General features: G+C 45.9%; 3 non-coding genes across 3 annotated transcripts; all 3 read right to left on the bottom strand.

Moving 5' to 3' along the window:
* Positions 1-2,262: 2,262 nt before the first annotated feature.
* trnav-aac (transfer RNA valine (anticodon AAC)) lies at positions 2,263-2,335 on the bottom strand. The gene has a single exon. It is a non-coding gene; the product is annotated as a tRNA-Val (tRNA).
* A 3,208-nt stretch (positions 2,336-5,543) lies between these two features.
* On the bottom strand, positions 5,544-5,616 carry trnav-aac (transfer RNA valine (anticodon AAC)). Its single transcript has one exon. It is a non-coding gene; the product is annotated as a tRNA-Val (tRNA).
* Positions 5,617-8,821: 3,205 nt separating this feature from the next.
* On the bottom strand, positions 8,822-8,894 carry trnav-aac (transfer RNA valine (anticodon AAC)). The gene has a single exon. It is a non-coding gene; the product is annotated as a tRNA-Val (tRNA).
* Between the last annotated feature and the right edge of the window lie 579 nt (positions 8,895-9,473).

Here is a 9,473-nt window from a genome sequence, read left to right as displayed (position 1 = left end):
GGCATGAGGCATAAAGTAACCTCACAACTAACAACTGGGCAATTCCAAACTACTCTTTCAACATACTGCAGCCTTAGTGCACCACCACTTCCCAGACAATGCTGAAAGAGAGAAAGAAGGAATATAATAAGTATGGGCCATAAAAAAGTGAATTTCACAATCACAGTCTCGATTAGATTACCTTTCCCTTCGGTGTCTCCAAGACGGAAATGAAGGAAATGGGGGAGAAATTCAATAACATATTCAGTGGAAAGAATTTCCCATTCGCCAGAAAGCCAAATAACGATGAATCGACTCAGCGCAGGACTTTGTTTCACAACAGCGATGAAATAACAGTCTCCATTCGGTTCCAGTAAAAACTCAACTTGCCTGGAACGTTAAAACAAGCGCTGAGCTGTTTGCGATTTTCTGCAGGGGTGGCGAGCACCATCATGACAGCAGAGAGACTTCACAAAATACCCCTGGAACATCAACGCAGCGGGGATCGAAGCAGCATTTAACGATGCTGCGGCGGTGGAGCTGACCAGCTGAAATGGCAGTGGTGGGATTCGAACTCGCCATTACAGTACAGGACCTGGATCCAGCGCCTTAGACGCTCGGCCACACTACCAGACCAACGCCGCCGCGCATTTTCTTGCATTTCGGATTGTGCTCCTGCATAACCACACATGCTAAGTCACATGAAAAGGGTTCCATGGTCCACTCCGACTCGCACAGCTGCTGGGATGTGCCCAGCTACAATGACAATTTCGCAGCAGATAATGAAATCCCATCAATCCAGGCAAAAATCAATGGTAAGCTGAGTCTATCTTCTCAGACTCTTTTCAACCAGAAATGTATCTTTGACTGCATGAGATATATGTTCGGTTATGATTTGGTCAAATCACCATGAGCTGCTTGACATTACTTCAATTTCGATTCTTGCTTTGCTGATGATTTCACCCATTGCTGGAAACAGGACAACTTCCACATTTACACGGACACACAAAACACACCGGACTACAGAGAAAATGCACAAAGCTGAGCAGGCCGTGTTCCACATTATACCGTGCAGCATCGTTTCAGTCACTGTGTCTGTTTTGCAGAATAAGAGTTCCAAAGAATGTTCTCCATCCTAAAACCGGAGGTAGCATTACAATCCGAGAACGACAGATCACATTGGGAGGATGCTCTGACCTCGGGGCCAGTTCGAGATGCCACTTTCCTTGCCTTTTACCTTAACCGTGCAATTGGCTGCAGGGATGTTCACACCTGGACATGAGCCACATCGATACCAACTGAGTTGGAAACCTGTGTGGGAATCGACGAGAAGCGACTCAATAAATTTTGCTAAATCCATGATGCTTATTAGAAATGCAGTTTCTGTTCACGTCAATTTAAAAGGCAGTTTCTGAACATAGTAACAGAAGGTCCTACTCACCCCACCCCCACTGCGGAAGAGGTGCTAACTGCCCTTGAGTGCTTTTTGTTCTCAATGTGAAGAGCTCTCCCGCATGAGTCACCTTCACGTCTCTTGTTGCTGAGTGACTCACAAAGAAGGAGTTTCACCAGAGCTGCAACTGCCTCACTTTCCCACTCGCCCTCCCGTTTACATTTTCCTGCTCGTCAGTGATTTAAAGAAAACCAAAAGGTTGCGATGTCATTCTGTAGCCTCTCTGTCAATTCCTCCGTTTCAGTTCCAACTGGCTTAGATCTCGGGGCTCACCTTAATACTAGCGACGCTATGAAATCACAAGTCCAGAGGTTCCTCTGAGAGTGTAATTTCTTTCATTGCTGTTGCTGATTGAATGAGTCACTATAACGTGCGAACTGATCCAAACCATGATTCAGCACCTCTGCTGCCAATTCTCGCACGTTGAATAACGACAGGCAGCTTCCAAATGAGGCCTTGCAGAGACGACTTTGGGGTACATTTGTCAGACAGACCAGTTGAGGAATCCGTGGTGTACTGTGACACCAGCTCATCAGCTTCTTCGCTGTCTTTGAACCGGCCCGCCTGCGCAAGGAATGCAAATGCGGTACTGCTTTTTGTGGAAGATTCAGAACGCGGTAACTACACTCTGAAACAGAATGGCATATGATCAGACCCAGCTTGGAGAAAACCTTTACAATGCTTTGCAAACGAATTTAATGGAATTGCATTACATTTCACAAAGAGAGCAGATTTGTTCGAGCGATTTCGAAGGCAGGTTTGCAGATGGGAAAGCAAGCAAGAAAGCTCCGTTCTTGTCCGTGTAAAAGGCTGCAATTGAAGAACAAAGCAGTTTCTGCCCAGTTTCGAACTGGGGACCTTTCGCGTGTTAGGCGAATGTGATGACCACTACACTACAGAAACAAGCCTGTGCCGGCCGCGCCGCGGCTCTGTGGCATCCAGCACTGAAAGTTGAAGCCATTCTACGTTTCACCTTTCTTTTTCCAATAGCGCGTTGTTGTCCAGGGTAATTGACATCTTGAAAAATTTTAAAAAAACAAACGTGAAATTGGTGACAAAATATAGACAAGGATGTGGTCAATGTTTGGACTGTAGAGTGAGGTGGAATAGGCTGGGACAAGTTTCCCGGCAGCATAACGGCTGCGACATGATTTTATGGAAGGGTTTTGAACTGAGTATTTACGTGTTTTACCCAAGCTAGGGTGAGTTGGAAACTCGGGAGCATAGGTTTAAGGTGAGTGCTCTGAAATTGACAAAGGAACTGAGGCACATTTCCCACACACAAGGTTGTGCGTGTATGGAATGAGCTACCAGAGGAAGTGGAGGAGGCTATTGCACTCAGAAAATTGCAATGGTAATCGGATCAGTTTCTGGATAGGATGGGTTCAGAGGGATTGAGGCCAAATGCTGGGGAACGGGACTTGTTTAACTTTGGATATGTGGTGAGCATGGATGAGATACACCAAAGTATCTGTTTCCACGCGGTGTACCCCAATAACGTTGTGTTTGAAAGGATTACTTTTTAGCGGAGCTTGCCGTCGCAGTCTGTAGCACAATCATTTAGACTGTTCGACTGCTCACGGGAAAGGTAGTATTGTGAAACACTGCAGAAACGAACGACTTCCTTACTTTTGCTGTGACTGACCATACTTCGTGAAGTTTTCCCAGATCCTCAGTTGAGGATTTTTGCTGCTGGAAGTTACCTCAGAACCCTGTTAACTCGTAATGTATTGAGCGAATCGCAAACAGAAAGCATTTAACACGGAACACAAACAAAACTGGCATACCTAATGCATGTTCAGACACAGCGAAGCATGAATGCTAAATGTGAGACAGTCCGAGGGCATGAGGCATAAAGTAACCTCACAACTAACAACTGGGCAATTCCAAACTACTCTTTCAAACATACTGCAGCCTTAGTGCACCACCACTTCCCAGACAATGCTGAAAAGAGAGAAAGAAAGAATATAATAAGTATGGGCCATAAAAAAGTGAATTTCACCAATCACAGTCTCGATTAGATTACCTTTCCCTTCCGGTGTCTCCAAGACGGAAATGAAGGAAATGGGAGAAATTCAATAACATATTCAGTGGAAAGAATTTCCCATTCGCCAGAAAGCCAAATAACGATGAATCGACTCAGCGCAGGACTTTGTTTCACAACAGCGATGAAATAACAGTCTCCATTCGGTTCCAGTAAAAACTCAACTTGCCTGGAACGTAAACCAAGCGCTGAGCTGTTTGCGATTTTCTGCAGGGGTGGCGAGCACCATCATGACAGCAGAGAGACTTCACAAAATACCCGGGAACATCAACGCAGCGGGGATCGAAGCAGCATTTTAACGATGCTGCGGCGGTGGAGCTGACCAGCTGAAATGGCAGTGGTGGGATTCGAACTCGCCATTTACAGAACAGGAACCTGGATCCAGCGCCTTAGACCGCTCGGCCACACTACCAGACAGCGCCGCCGCGCATTTTCTTGCATTTCGGATTGTGCTCCTGCATAACCACACATGCTAAGTCACATGAAAAGGGTTCCATGGTCCCACTCCGACTCGCACAGCTGCTGGGATGTGCCCAGCTACAATGACAATTTCGCAGCAGATAATGAAATCCCATCAATCCAGGCAAAAATCAATGGTAAGCTGAGTCTATCTTCTCAGACTCTTTTCAACCAGAAATGTATCTTTGACTGCATGAGAATATATGTTCGGTTATGATTTGGTCAAATCACCATGAGCTGCTTGACATTACTTCAATTTCGATTCTTGCTTTGCTGAATGATTTCACCCATTGCTGGAAACAGGACAACTTCCACATTTACACGGAACACAAAACACACCGGACTACAGAGAAAATGCACAAAGCTGAGCAGGCCGTGTTCCACATTATACCGTGCAGCATCGTTTCAGTCACTGTGTCTGTTTTGCAGAATAAGAGTTCCAAAGAATGTTCTCCACCCTAAAACCGGAGGTAGCATTACAACCCGAGAACGACAGATCACATTGGGAGGATGCTCTGACCTCGGGGCCAGTTCGAGATGCCACTTTCCTTGCCTTTTACCTTAACCGTGCAATTGGCTGCAGGGATGTTCACACCTGGACATGAGCCACATCGATACCAACTGAATAGGAAACCTGTGTGGGAATCGACAAGAAGCGACTCAATAAATTTTGCTAAACTCCATGATGCTTATTAGAAATGCAGTTTCTGCTCACGTCAATTTAAAAGGCAGTTTCTGAACATGGTAACAGAAGTTCCTACTCACCCCACCCCCACTGCGGAAGAGGTGCTAACTGCCCTTGAGTGCTTTTTGTTCTCAATGTGAAGAGCTCTCCCGCATGAGTCACCTTCACGTCTCTTGTTGCTGAGTGACTCACAAAGAAGGAGTTTCACCAGAGCTGCAACTGCCTCACTTTCCCACTCGCCCTCCCGTTTACATTTTCCTGCTCGTCAGTGATTTAAAGAAAACCAAAAGGTTGCGATGTCATTCTGTAGCCTCTCTGTCAATTCCTCCGTTACAGTTCCAACATGGCTTAGATCTCGGGGCTCACCTTAATACTAGCGACGCTATGAAATCACAAGTCCAGAGGTTCCTCTGAGAGTGTAATTTCTTTCATTGCTGTTGCTGATTGAATGAGTCACTATAACGTGCGAACTGATCCAAACCATGATTCAGCACCTCTGCTGCCAATTCTCGCACGTTGAATAACGACAGGCAGCTTCCAAATGAGGCCTTGCAGAGACGACTTTGGGGTACATTTGTCAGACAGACCAGTTGAGGAATCCGTGGCGTACTGTGACACCAGCTCATCAGCTTCTTCCCTGTCTTTGAACCGGCCCGCCTGCGCAAGGAATGCAAATGCGGTATTGCTTTTTGTGGAAGATTCAGAACGCGGTAACTACACTCTGAAACAGAATGGCATATGATCAGACCCAGCTTGGAGAAAACCTTTACAATGCTTTGCAAACGAATTTAATGGAATTGCATTACATTTCACAAAGAGAGCAGATTTGTTCGAGCGATTTCGAAGGCAGGTTTGCAGATGGGAAAGCAAGCAAGAAAGCTCCGTTCTTGTCCGTGTAAAAGGCTGCAATTGAAGAACAAAGCAGTTTCTGCCCAGTTTCGAACTGGGGACCTTTCGCGTGTTAGGCGAATGTGATGACCACTACACTACAGAAACAAGCCTGTGCCGGCCGCGCCGCGGCTCTGTGGCATCCAGCACTGAAAGTTGAAGCCATTCTACGTTTCACCTTTCTTTTTCCAATAGCGCGTTGTTGTCCAGGGTAATTGACATCTTGAAAAATTTTTAAAAAACAAACGTGAAATTGGTGACAAAATATAGACAAGGATGTGGTCAATGTTTGGACTGTAGAGTGAGGTGGAATAGGCTGGGACAAGTTTCCGGCAGCATAACGGCTGCGACATGATTTTATGGAAGGGTTTTGAACTGAGTATTTACGTGTTTTACCCAAGCTAGGGTGAGTTGGAAACTCGGGAGCATAGGTTTAAGGTGAGTGCTCTGAAATTGACAAAGGAACTGAGGCACATTTCCACACACAAGGTTGTGCGTGTATGGAATGAGCTACCAGAGGAAGTGGAGGAGGCTATTGCACTCAGAAAATTGCAATGGTAATCGGATCAGTTTCTGGATAGGATGGGTTCAGAGGGATTGAGGCCAAATGCTGGGGAACGGGACTTGTTTAACTTTGGATATGTGGTGAGCATGGATGAGATACCCAAAGTATCTGTTTCCACGCGGTGTACCCCAATAACGTTGTGTTTGAAAGGATTACTTTTTAGCGGAGCTTGCCTTCGCAGTCTGTAGCACAATCATTTAGACTGTTCGACTGCTCACGGGAAAGGTAGTATTGTGAAACACTGCAGAAACGAACGACTTCCTTACTTTTGCTGTGACTGACCATACTTCGTGAAGTTTTCCCAGATCCTCAGTTGAGGATTTTTGCTGCTGGAAGTTACCTCAGAACCCCTGTTAACTCGTAATGTATTGAGCGAATCGCAAACAGAAAGCATTTAACACGGAACACAAACAAAACTGGCATACCTAATGCATGTTCAGACACAGCGAAGCATGAATGCTAAATGTGAGACAGTCCGAGGGCATGAGGCATAAAGTAACCTCACAACTAACAACTGGGCAATTCCAAACTACTCTTTCAAACATACTGCAGCCTTAGTGCACCACCACTTCCCAGACAATGCTGAAAAGAGAGAAAGAAGGAATATAATAAGTATGGGCCATAAAAAAGTGAATTTCACCAATCACAGTCTCGATTAGATTACCTTTCCCTTCCGGTGTCTCCAAGACGGAAATGAAGGAAATGGGAGAAATTCAATAACATATTCAGTGGAAAGAATTTCCCATTCGCCAGAAAGCCAAATAACGATGAATCGACTCAGCGCAGGACTTTGTTTCACAACAGCGATGAAATAACAGTCTCCATTCGGTTCCAGTAAAAACTCAACTTGCCTGGAACGTAAACCAAGCGCTGAGCTGTTTGCGATTTTCTGCAGGGGTGGCGAGCACCATCATGACAGCAGAGAGACTTCACAAAATACCCTGGAACATCAACGCAGCGGGGATCGAAGCAGCATTTTAACGATGCTGCGGCGGTGGAGCTGACCAGCTGAAATGGCAGTGGTGGGATTCGAACTCGCCATTTACAGAACAGGAACCTGGATCCAGCGCCTTAGACCGCTCGGCCACACTACCAGACGCGCAGCCGCGCATTTTCTTGCATTTCGGATTGTGCTCCTGCATAACCACACATGCTAAGTCACATGAAAAGGGTTCCATGGTCCCACTCCGACTCGCACAGCTGCTGGGATGTGCCCAGCTACAATGACAATTTCGCAGCAGATAATGAAATCCCATCAATCCAGGCAAAAATCAATGGTAAGCTGAGTCTATCTTCTCAGACTCTTTTCAACCAGAAATGTATCTTTGACTGCATGAGAATATATGTTCGGTTATGATTTGGTCAAATCACCATGAGCTGCTTGACATTACTTCAATTTCGATTCTTGCTTTGCTGAATGATTTCACCCATTGCTGGAAACAGGACAACTTCCACATTTACACGGAACACAAAACACACCGGACTACAGAGAAAATGCACAAAGCTGAGCAGGCCGTGTTCCACATTATACCGTGCAGCATCGTTTCAGTCACTGTGTCTGTTTTGCAGAATAAGAGTTCCAAAGAATGTTCTCCACCCTAAAACCGGAGGTAGCATTACAACCCGAGAACGACAGATCACATTGGGAGGATGCTCTGACCTCGGGGCCAGTTCGAGATGCCACTTTCCTTGCCTTTTACCTTAACCGTGCAATTGGCTGCAGGGATGTTCACACCTGGACATGAGCCACATCGATACCAACTGAATAGGAAACCTGTGTGGGAATCGACAAGAAGCGACTCAATAAATTTTGCTAAACTCCATGATGCTTATTAGAAATGCAGTTTCTGCTCACGTCAATTTAAAAGGCAGTTTCTGAACATGGTAACAGAAGGTCCTACTCACCCCACCCCCACTGCGGAAGAGGTGCTAACTGCCCTTGAGTGCTTTTTGTTCTCAATGTGAAGAGCTCTCCCGCATGAGTCACCTTCACGTCTCTTGTTGCTGAGTGACTCACAAAGAAGGAGTTTCACCAGAGCTGCAACTGCCTCACTTTCCCACTCGCCCTCCCGTTTACATTTTCCTGCTCGTCAGTGATTTAAAGAAAACCAAAAGGTTGCGATGTCATTCTGTAGCCTCTCTGTCAATTCCTCCGTTACAGTTCCAACATGGCTTAGATCTCGGGGCTCACCTTAATACTAGCGACGCTATGAAATCACAAGTCCAGAGGTTCCTCTGAGAGTGTAATTTCTTTCATTGCTGTTGCTGATTGAATGAGTCACTATAACGTGCGAACTGATCCAAACCATGATTCAGCACCTCTGCTGCCAATTCTCGCACGTTGAATAACGACAGGCAGCTTCCAAATGAGGCCTTGCAGAGACGACTTTGGGGTACATTTGTCAGACAGACCAGTTGAGGAATCCGTGGCGTACTGTGACATCAGCTCATCAGCTTCTTCCCTGTCTTTGAACCGGCCCGCCTGCGCAAGGAATGCAAATGCGGTACTGCTTTTTGTGGAAGATTCAGAACGCGGTAACTACACTCTGAAACAGAATGGCATATGATCAGACCCAGCTTGGAGAAAACCTTTACAATGCTTTGCAAACGAATTTAATGGAATTGCATTACATTTCACAAAGAGAGCAGATTTGTTCGAGCGATTTCGAAGGCAGGTTTGCAGATGGGAAAGCAAGCAAGAAAGCTCCGTTCTTGTCCGTGTAAAAGGCTGCAATTGAAGAACAAAGCAGTTTCTGCCCAGTTTCGAACTGGGGACCTTTCGCGTGTTAGGCGAATGTGATGACCACTACACTACAGAAACAAGCCTGTGCCGGCCGCGCCGCGGCTCTGTGGCATCCAGCACTGAAAGTTGAAGCCATTCTACGTTTCACCTTTCTTTTTCCAATAGCGCGTTGTTGTCCAGGGTAATTGACATCTTGAAAAATTTTTAAAAAACAAACGTGAAATTGGTGACAAAATATAGACAAGGATGTGGTCAATGTTTGGACTGTAGAGTGAGGTGGAATAGGCTGGGACAAGTTTCCCGGCAGCATAACGGCTGCGACATGATTTTATGGAAGGGTTTTGAACTGAGTATTTACGTGTTTTACCCAAGCTAGGGTGAGTTGGAAACTCGGGAGCATAGGTTTAAGGTGAGTGCTCTGAAATTGACAAAGGAACTGAGGCACATTTCCCACACACAAGGTTGTGCGTGTATGGAATGAGCTACCAGAGGAAGTGGAGGAGGCTATTGCACTCAGAAAATTGCAATGGTAATCGGATCAGTTTCTGGATAGGATGGGTTCAGAGGGATTGAGGCCAAATGCTGGGGAACGGGACTTGTTTAACTTTGGATATGTGGTGAGCATGGATGAGATACCCCAAAGTATCTGTTTCCACG

This window comes from Hemiscyllium ocellatum, unplaced genomic scaffold (assembly GCF_020745735.1).
Source record: "Hemiscyllium ocellatum isolate sHemOce1 unplaced genomic scaffold, sHemOce1.pat.X.cur. scaffold_3575_pat_ctg1, whole genome shotgun sequence".
NCBI classification, from domain to species: Eukaryota; Metazoa; Chordata; class Chondrichthyes; order Orectolobiformes; family Hemiscylliidae; genus Hemiscyllium; species Hemiscyllium ocellatum.
The sequence above is the reverse complement of the archived record's forward strand: the minus strand, read 5'-3'. Positions and strand labels throughout refer to the sequence as shown.